At 33.2% G+C, this 11,229-nt stretch overlaps 1 non-coding gene across 1 annotated transcript; it reads right to left on the reverse strand.

Annotated features, from left to right (window-relative positions):
- Positions 1 to 10,535: 10,535 nt before the first annotated feature.
- Positions 10,536 to 10,638, reverse strand: LOC141559182 (U6 spliceosomal RNA). Its single transcript, XR_012487263.1, has one exon. It is a non-coding gene; the product is annotated as a U6 spliceosomal RNA (small nuclear RNA).
- Between the last annotated feature and the right edge of the window lie 591 nt (positions 10,639 to 11,229).

The following is an 11,229-nucleotide window of genomic DNA, read 5'->3' on the forward strand; positions in this document are numbered from 1 at the left end:
ATGTCCCAGTTTTCCCGCATCCCCTCCAACATTCATCATTATTTTCCCCTGTCATCTTAGCAAATCTGACAGGTGTGTAGTGGTATCTCAGAGTTGTCTTAATTTGTATTTCTCTGATCAATAGTGATTTGGAACACTTTCATATGAGTGGAAATAGTTTCAATTTCTTCATCTGAGAATTGTCTCTTCATATCCTTTGGCCATTTATCAATTGGAGAATGGCTTGATTTCTTATAAATTAGAATCAATTCTTTATATATTTTGGAAATGAGGCCTTTATCAGAACCTTTAACTGTAAAAATATTTTCCCAATTTGTTTCTTCCCTTCTAATTTTGTTTGCATTAGTTTTGTTTGTACAAAAGCTTTTTAAATTGATATAATCAAAATTTTCTATTTTGTGATCAATAATAATATCTAGTTCCTCTTTGGTCACAAATTCCTTCCTCCTCCAGAAGTCTGAGAGGTTCCTCTATTTTATTTATGATCTCGTTCTTTATGCCTAAATCATGGACCCATTTTGATCTTATCTTGGTATATGGTGTGTAAGTGTGGGTCCATTGTGCAAAAACTTTTTAAGTTAATGTAACTAAGATTACCCATTTTGCATTTAATAATGTTTTTTACTTCTAGTTTGGACATAAATATCTCCCTTCTCCAAAGATTTTGCTCTATTCCTTGCTGTTCTAATTTGCTTATAGTATCACCCTTTATGTCTAAATCATATACTCATTTCAACTTCATCTTACTTTGGCATATGAGATATTGCTCTATGACTAGTTTCTGCCATATTATTTTGTAGTATTCTTAGTGATTTTTGTTAAATAATGAGTTCTTACCCCAAAAGATGGAGTCTTTGGGTTTATCACACAGTAGATTAATATAGTTATTAACTATTATGTCTTGTATAACTAACCTGTTCCACTGATCCACTACTCTATTTCTTGTATTGTTTTAGATCCAGTATAACTAGGCCACTGTCCTTTACTTCTTTTTTATTAATTCCTTTGATATTCTTGACCTTTTCCTTTTCCAAATGAATATTGTAATTATTTTTTCTAGTTTTATAAGATCATTTTTTGGCACCAAATAAATAATTAGGTAGATTTGTCATTTTTATTACATTAGCTCATGGGCAATTGATATTTTTCTAATTTTTTAGTCACTTGAGATCTAACAATGGAAAGCGTTTTATATTTGTGTTCATATAGATTCTGGGTCTGTCTTGGCAGGTAGACTTGAAAATATTTTATATTGTCTACAGTTATTTTAAATGGAACTTCTCTATCTCTTGCTGCTGCTTTGTTGGTAACATATAGAAATGCCAATGACTTATATGGGCTTATTTTACATCCTGTACCTTTGCTAAAGTTGTTAATTGTTTCAAGTAGTTTTTAATTAATTCTCTAAGATTCTGTAGACTATCATATCATCTGCAAAAAGTCATAGTTTCCTTAAGGAAAAGCTTCTTAACAGAGATTAGAGCAAAGGTTTTTAACCTTTTTTGGTCAGGAATTCATCTTTGCTCATCTTTGGCAGTTTGACAAAGCTTCTCACAATAATAGTTTTAAATGCATAAATAAAATAAATAATATTATAAAAGATGCCAAATATCTTAAAATTGAGCTATCAAAATTTAAGAAAAAAATTTAATTACTCCAGGTTAAATATTCTTGAATTAGCATTATCCCAAAATGAAATAAGTTTCTTGGCTTCCCCTTCCCACCCTTAATGGATTTCTCTCACTGGATATGGATTCCATATTGATTTTGGTAAGATAGAATAAGGAATTAAATATCACAACTAACTTGGATGACTAAGAAGATGAAGTATACTCATCAATAATGGGGAAATTAGGAATATGGGGAAGGCTTTCAGGCAGAAATGAGTTCAGTTTTGTTCATGATGAATTTAAGATATAAAGATGTCCAATAGACAGTTGGAGATGCAAGCCTGAAGATTGGAGAGAAGTTAGGCCTGGATAAATACATTTGATAATCATTAGCATGTAGATGGCAATTAAATCCATTAAGGCTGATGAATTCACTTAATGAAAAAATATAGAGGGAAAAGAGAAGATGGACTAGGGGACAATCAAATTTAGCTAGTGTGACCTGGACAAAGTTATCTAGCAATAGAGCCTGGGAAGAAGCAATCATATAAGAGAACCAGGAGAGAACAGTGACATGGAAACACTAGAAACTACTATAATGTATGCAGGAAGAGGTGTTTAAAGTGTTGAAAGCCCCAGAGGTGTGAAGTAGGATGAAGACTGGAAAAAAAAACACATTAGATTTGATAATTAAGAAGTTATCTGGTAACTCTAAAAAAAGTTGTTTCAGTTGAATAATGAGGTTGTAAGCTAGGTTGCAGAAAATTTTAAAAAGAGTAGGAAGAAAGGAAATAGAGATGCCAGTTGTAGGTGATATCCTCAAGAAGTTTAGCCTGAAAAATCAGGGGAGATATACAATGGTAGTGAGAATGGATGGATCAAGTGGGGGACTGTTTTGTTTTTTGTTTGTTTGTTTGTTTTTGATGATGAAGGAAACATGAATACTTTTGGAGACAGTTGGGAAGAAGCTAGTAGATTGGGAGAGATTGAAAATAAGTGAGGAAATGGAGGTAACCAAGAGGCCAGTTTGGAGGAGACAGGGTGGAATGGGATCACTGGTACGTATGGAGGGGTTTAACTTGGCACTGTGCTAGCCACTGGAAATACAAAGAATAAATGAAGCGGCACTGTCTCAAGGAGCTCACATTGGAATGGAGAAAATAACATGCACATATGTAAGTATGATAATATAGTATAAATAAAAGGAAGTTGATTTTGAAAGGGAGTATATTAGCACCTGGAGAGTGGGATCAGTAAAGGGTTTTTTTTTTTTTCAGCAGTTGGCATTTGAGCTAAGTCTTAACAAAGCATATGCTTAAAACTTAAACTAAATCCATCACTTTTACTCTATTCTCCAGGGAGGTAGGAAAGATTCCCAGAAGACTTGTGAGTCTGTTGAACAGATTTTACTTTCCTGCCAATCTGCATTATTTAAGCAATGATTCTAAGTCAGATCTGGCTATTCAAGGCATATCTTGAGCTTTTTCAGATCTTCCAGTTACAAAAAGCAAATTAGAAGAACAAAGAATAAAATAACTTTTTTGGAATTGTGGTTAGAGTATGAGTGTGATTAGATAATAGAAGAAGATCACAGAAGACAAATTGGAAAAATGTGAATACATAAAATTGAAAAGGTTTTAGACAAACAAAATCAATGCAGTTAAAATAATAAAGGAAACATTTAATTGGGGGTGGGATTCTCTGTGGCAAACTTCTCTGATAAAGTCCAGCATCAAAGAAAAATGAGGAACTAATTTATATACATGTGTGTGAGTATGTACATATACATACATACATACATATATATAATGATAGCCATTCTCTGATGATGAATAAAGATATAAGCTGGCAGTTTTCAAAGGAAGAAATAAAATCTATTAATAGCTATTAAAATACTCTAAAATCATTAATAATTAGGGAAATGCAAATTAATATAACTCAGGTTCTACATCAAATTTACTAAATTGATAAAGGTTACAAAAGAAGGAAAAATGACAGTTATTGGAGGGACTTCAGGAAGACAAGCACCATGTCACACTATTCATGGGGATGTGAATTGTTCTAAACCTTCTGGAATTTTTTGGAACTATACCTAAAATGTCATTAAATTGCATATTCCCTTTGGGCTCAACTATATTATTTCTAAATCTATATCCTAAAAAGATCAAAGAAATAGGAAAATTATTCATAATTAAAATGTATGAATAAATCATTTTTATTGTAATAGAGAACTAAGAAATAAGGGAGGTGGTCATTAATTGGGGGTTAGCTGAATAAATTATAATATATCAATAATATAATGGAATCTTATAAATAATAAGGGAGTAGTTTTAGAGAAACTTAGGAAGACTCTGGATAGAAAGTGAAGTGAGAATATCCAAGAGAATAATTTATATAGTAATAGTAACATTGTAAAATAATCCTTGAAAAGCATAAGAATTTACATCAATGCAATGGTAAATTGCCATTCCAGAGGACTGATGATAAAGTATGCTACTTACCTTCCCCCCCTCTCCATTTTAGCTCCAAGTTTTTTTTTTTTAAACTTGAAGAATATATATATATATATATATATATATATATATATATATATATATATATATATATATATATATGTATATATATATATATATATATATATATATTTTTTTTTTTGCATTTCTGGAGTGTCTTGATATTACATGTTTTTATCTGTTTAATTCTTTTCTTTTTTTTCTTTCCTTTTAAAAAATTCTGAACTTAAAAAATTAAACATGCCTTTCTATAACAGAATAGAGAAAAGAAGATTTTACATGAAACCAGAAATCTATTATATACAACTAGCTGCTTCTTTTAAATGTATAATAGTTATCATGTATTTTTTTTTCCCTTTCCTCCCCCTCTACCTTAGAGATAGCTACCATTTGACATAAATATATGTATGTGTACATATGCAAACACATGTCTATACAAACACACATATGTGTGTATATATATTATAAAAAATAAAGCCATACTATAACCATATTATATATACTTCTATTTATCAGTTCTTCCTTTGGATGCAGATAGCATCTTCCTTCATACATTCTTTGCAGTTACTTTGGTTATTTATAATAGAATTATTTATTCATTCAAAATTATTATTTTTTATTTATTAAAACTTTTTAATTTTCAAAACATATACATGGATGATTTTCAACATTCACCCTTGCAAAACTTTGTGTTCCAAAATTTTCCCTTCCCTTTCCCCACTCCCTCCCCTAGATGGCAAGTAATGTTAAAATGTGCAATTCTTCTATACATATTTCCATAATTATAATGCTGCATAAGAAAAACCAGATCAAAAAGGGGAAAAAATGAGAAAGAAAACAAATTTCAAGCAAATAACAACTTATGATCCACACTCAGTTTCCATAGTCTTCTCTCTGAGTGCAGAAGGTTCTCATCTCAGTTATTTTTTTATTTTTATTTTTTTTTTTAGGCTGGGGTTAAGTGACTTGCCCAGGGTCACACAGATTTGAACTCCAGTCCTCCTGAATTCAAGGCTGGTGCTCTATCCACTGTGCCACCTAGCTGCCCCAATCTCAGTTATTCTTAAAGCAACATTGCTATTATTGTATACCATGTCATCTTGGTTATACTCATTTCACTCTTCATTTTTTTCATAAAAGTCTTTCCATTTTTCTCTAAAATCAACAGGTTCATTATTTCTTATAACAAAGTAATATTCTATCAACACAACTTGTTTAGTTTTTCTCCAAGTGACAGAAATTCCTGCGATTTCTAGTTATTTGACTACAAGGAGATATGCTACAATATTTTAGAAATACAAGTTTTTGACCAAAGAAGAACAAGAGATCATTATTGATCATAAAATAGGTAATTTTGATTATATTAAGTTAAATTTTTTTGTGCAAATAAAACTAATGCAGACAAGATTAGAAGGGAAGTAATAAACTGGGAAAACATTTTTATATCCAAAGGATCTGATAAAGGCCTCATTTCTAAAATATATAGAGAATTGACTTAGATTTATAATAGTTCAAGCCATTCTCCAATTGATTAATGGTCAAAGGATATGAACAGACAATTTTCAGATGAAGATATTAAAACTATTTATAGTAATATGAAAAGGTGCTCTAAATCATTATTTATCAGAGAAATGCAAATTAAGACAACTCTGAGATACCACTACACATCTGTCAGATTGGCTAAGGTGACAGGAACAAATAATGATGAATGTTGGAGGGGATGTGGGAAAACTGGGACACTGATGCATTGTTGGTGGAGTTGTGAAGGAATCCAACCATTCTGGAGAGCGATTTGGAACTATGCCCCAAAAGTTATCAAACTGTGCATACCCTTTGATCCAGCAATGTTTCTACCAGGCTTATATCTCAAAGGGATCTATTTTTAAACATGAAATTTTGGTCACTGATATATGAGTTTTGCTTGATAAGACAGTAGTTGACATGTTTAAACATAGTATACCATGGATTTCTGCTCTCCCAATAATCCACTATGATTCATCCTCTTCCTCAGCACAGTAAGGCATGTTTTACAGACAATGTATAAAAATAAGTTCCAGCATTTAAAAGTATTTACAGGACAGAATGCTGCTCAGGTGAGAAAAGCATGCCTAAGGAGTTGTGGTCTAGTGAGAAGACAGACACGGTGAGCCCCCAGCCTCTCTCTCAGCATGGGGGGCATGCAAATTTAAAATACAACATGATAGGGCATTATACACCCACTGTATGCCCTTGGTTGTTCAGAGTGGGGCAGTAGGAAAGACACCAGAAGCAATGCTAGATGATGATCTTAATGTTTGTGGCAGCCCTCTTTGTAGTGGCTAGAAACTGGAAACTGAGTGGATGCCCATCAATTAGAGAATGGCTTAATAAATTGTGGTATATGAATGTTATGGAATGTTATTGTTCTGTAAGAAATGACCAGCAGGAGGAATATAGAGAGGCTTGGAGAGACTTACATCAACTGATGCTGAGTGAAATGAGCAGGACCAGGAGATCATTATAAGAAGACTATATGATGATCAATTCTGATGGACGTGGCTCTCTTCAACAATGAAATGATTCAAACTAGTTCCACTTTGCAGTGATGAAGAGAGCCATCTACACCCAGAGAGAGAACCATGGAAACATAGTATGGAACACAACATAGCATTCTCACTCTCTATTTTTATTTACTTACATTTTATTTTCTTTCTCAGTTTTTCTTTTTCTTCTTTCTTGATTTGATTTTTCTTGTGCAGCAAGATAACTGTATAAATATGTATACACATATTGGATCTAACATGTATTTCAACATACTTAACATGTATTGGACTACCTGCCAGTTAGGGGAAGAAGTGAAAGGAAGGAGGGGAAATTTGCAACAAGAGGTTATGCAAAGGTCAGTGTTGAAAAATTACCCATGCATATGCTTGTAAATAAAAAGCTTTAATAAAAATTAAAAAAAAAATACAAGTTTTTTTTCTTTTTTTCCTTAATTATTTTCAGAAAGAGACTATATAGTCTTTTTGGCGGGTTGTATAAGTAGTTTAATAATGTTTTGAGCATAATTCCTCTATAAAATAGCTGGATTAGTTCACAGTTCCATCAACTGTGAATTAGTGTGCCAACATTTGTTGTTTTCTCCTTCTATCATTTTAACCAATCTGATAGATGTAAAATGATATCTTAAGGTTATTTTAATTTGCATTTCTCTAATCAATAATGATTTAGAACATTTTTCATATAAGTACAAATTGTTTTGATTTCTTCATCAGAAAACTGCCTATTCATTCGTAGTCTTTGACCATTTGATGAATTACTTGAATTTTTATAGATGTAAAAAAGTACTTTACATATTTGAGATATGAGACCTTGATCTGAGATACTGTCTATAACATTTCCTCCCAGTTTTCTGCTTTTTTCCTGATTTGGCTACATTGGTTTTGTTTGTACAAAATCTTTTTAATTTGATATAACTAAAATTATTCATTTATATCTCACAATGCTTCCTCTTATTTATTCATAACTTGTTCATCTATCCATAAGTATGGTAATTAATATGTTCCATGTTCTTCAATTTTTCTCATAATATCTCCTTTTATAACTAGGTCATCTATCCATTTTGATAAATGGTTTAAGATATTGTTCTATGTCCAATTTTTGCCAGATTGTTTTCCAGTTTTCCCAACAGAGTTGATGGATTCAAGGTAGAGAATGAGATATACACATTTAAACATGGAAAATATGTGAATTTGTTTTGGTTGACTATGCTTATTTGTCATAAGAGCTGTGTTTTTCTTTTTCTTTTAATTTGGAGAGGATTTGGGAAGGAGAAGAGAGCCAGTGGTAAGGTTGCCAAAAGAAGAAGAAAGAAAAAGAAAAAACAGAGTAATTGAAGCATTTTTAAAAAATGCATAGAACAGGAAGAAGTTCAAACAGAAACACAAATAAGCAAGACAACTTTGAAAGTAACATGTTGAATTTATTATATAATTTAGAAAGCAAGCTGTATGTAATAGAGATAATCTCCTGTTATAATTTGTATGTGGAAATGTTCTCTTGCACTTTTTGTCTCTTTTGGCATTTTGTTAAATTCAGAATAAAAAAAATATGTATATAAAAAAGGAAAGATAAGTCTCCAAATCATTAATAATTATAGAAATGCACATCAAAATAATTCAGGTTCTACCTCACATTTACCAGATTGGTAAAGATGACAAAAAAGGAAAATGCCAATTATTGTAGGGCTTTCAGAAAGACAAGCATCCTGGCAGAGATGGGACCTTCAGTCCCTGATTACTTCCTCTGCTTTGTGTTTCTTTTCCTGAATTCAGGTCAATGAATAGCAATGATGAGAAATATTTCTAGACTAGGAGCTTTCTCATGATTTTGGGAGACCAGGAATTCCAGAGATGGGTGATGGTTGCCCGGCTAGAGATTCTTGAAACTACACAATATTTTAGAGTGGTGATTACCACTAACCTGGTACATTTTGCAGCTGAAAGGACCAAAAAAAGTCCAAGAAATGCTCTGGCTGGCACCTCAAGCAGGTGCTTGAGGATGGGTCTGCAAAGGTCTGGAGCTCTTTATGGAAGAAAGCTGCTTCCTGGGTCTTGAACAACACCAAAGACTCCTCTTCAACTTAGATCTCTCTTTCACACTCTTTCCATGTTTTGCTCACAGAAAATTGGCTTTTTCTAGATAATGATTAACCCCTGGCTACCCTTTCCAGTAATGGTTGCTCCCTCTTTTCTTCTTCTTGTACCCTCTTTTCTTCTCTAACCACACACTGGATTGGGAAAAAGAAATCATCAGTCAGAAGATCTGACTTAGTTGTGGTTCAGAAAGTACAGACTGAGAAGAAAATGAAATCTGTTCAGCAGGCCCAGAAGTCTCCTGGGAATCTTTCCTACCTCCTTGGAGACCAGAATAAAAGTAATGGGTTATAGTTTATGTTTTAAGCATGTATTAATGTATGCTTATGAGTCATTTGTGCTTGAAACACAAATGGTAGAGGAAATAAAAGCTTTCTTCTACCTAATGGCTATGATTTTGTATATTGAGTGACAGTTTTAGAAAGGACCCTATTAATGCTTTTTGTAAATACCATAGATATGAGCCATTCTTAAACTTTATTTAAGATATTTTTCTCCAGGACTTTGGGGGGGTGTAGACATAATTAGCTTAGGAGTAAGAGAAAAATCCTGTTTTCATCTTTTAAAAATCTAGTTCCTTCCAAGACTGAACCTGGATCTGCTTGAGACTGGTTCTGCAAAGGATTGAGACTGTGGGAAAAAGAAGCTTCCTGGGTCTTGAGTAATACTTACAAACATCTCTTCACCCTAGATCTCTTCTCTTGCTCCCTTTCCAGCTTCTGCTCATAGCAAATTGGCTTTTTCCAGATAATGATTCATTCTTGATTACCTTTTCCAGTATGGTTGCTCCTTCTCTTATACACCCTTTTCTTCCTCTAAGCACACACAGGATCTAGAGAAGGAATCATCAGTACTCCTTGATCTCCACTATCATTTAGTTCAGTCTACTTCAATTATTCACAATTATCTTTTCTACTGAGCTTTGAGCCCTCAGTTATATAATTATCTCTGGTTCCTTTAATAGAACGTAAGCCAACTGAGGGCAAGGACTATGTGATTTATTCTTTGTATTTCTAGGCTGGCACACAGTAAATACTTATTTGAATAGTGTAGAAACTTTGTTGCTGTCATCTATCAGTCCTGTTTCAAGTTACTTTTTCTCAAGGATTTCAATTTTTGACTCATAGACTTATTTTTTATTCCAATTCCTGTTCTTATACTGGAAGACGTCAATCATTATATTGATTATATTGATGTCTTTGAACATTCTTGGCCTCCCAGTTGATCAATCTCCTCAGTTTTTATGAACCATCTCTACTGTATCTTAGCCACAGTCATTCATTAAACTTTATTATACCCTAAATTGTTCTACTTCAAACCTGCTTCTGCTTCAAACTGTTCTGCTTCAATGATCTTGAAACCTAAATTTCCCTTCCAGAACCTAATATCCTGTATTTCTCTCTCTCACTCTGCTCCATAAAGGATCAGTTCTAGTATTCCTAAAACTTATTCTTCATCCTCCATGCACTCTAGTCCCCCTATCCTTCCTTTTCCACCTTTTTTCCTAGTCTATTATCCATGCTCTGCCTTTACTTTTATGGATTCCCACTTTGGACCCTGTAGTTAGCCAGATCAGCCTTGAATCTCTTGCTCTTTTGCCTTCCACTCTTGACACTTTTCTAGTCCTCTTCATTTCCACCATCTTCATTCCCCAATCTTGCTAAAGGAAGTCAAACAACTGTGCTGACTGAGTCCACTAAAAATTCATCTCACCTCATCTCAACTGGGCTCTCACTGACACTCAGCATTTCTTTTATTCTTTTCTGATTGCCTTTTAGACATTTTGATCTCTTCTCTTTGTGAATTTGTGTCATCCTTGCTCAAGGGTCATACTAACCTTGTCTGTATAATTCCAATTTTTTAGTACATTGCTGCTGAAACGAACACCATTTTGATCTCTTTTCAAGCCACCAGTGTTATTCTCATCCCCATGTAATCCTCATAATAGATGTATGATGTATGATGACAACTATCTAGCATTTATATAGCACTTTAAGTTTTGCAAATATTATCTCATTTTATTGTCACAATAACCCTGCGAGGCAGGTGCTATTAATATCCCCATTTTACAAATGTAGAGACAGGTAGTCAGAGTTCAAGTGATTTGTCCAAGGTCATCTCCTACTTTACTATGAAAATGAAAGCCATATATCATGAGCTCTCTTATGAGTTCTACTGCAAATGTCATAGTCTCTCCCCAGGTTTATCCATTCTTTCTTCCTTTTCTCCAAACTCTAAGGGTTTTCTCTTCACTAAAGCTAACCTCTGTACTTGTGCCCCTGATTATCAACCCTTTGCATTGAAAAGCAGCATGGCATGATGGTAGAATAGTCAGATACAATCACAATATTCCTCAGGTTTCTTTGAGCTCCTTTTAAAAAGAAAGAAAGAAAAAGAAACAAAGAAAGAGAGAGAAGGAGGGTGGAAGGGAGGGAGGAAGGAAGGAAGGAAAGAAGAAAAAAAAGAGGGACG

Source organism: Sminthopsis crassicaudata, chromosome 2 (assembly GCF_048593235.1).
Source record: "Sminthopsis crassicaudata isolate SCR6 chromosome 2, ASM4859323v1, whole genome shotgun sequence".
NCBI classification, from domain to species: domain Eukaryota; kingdom Metazoa; phylum Chordata; class Mammalia; order Dasyuromorphia; family Dasyuridae; genus Sminthopsis; species Sminthopsis crassicaudata.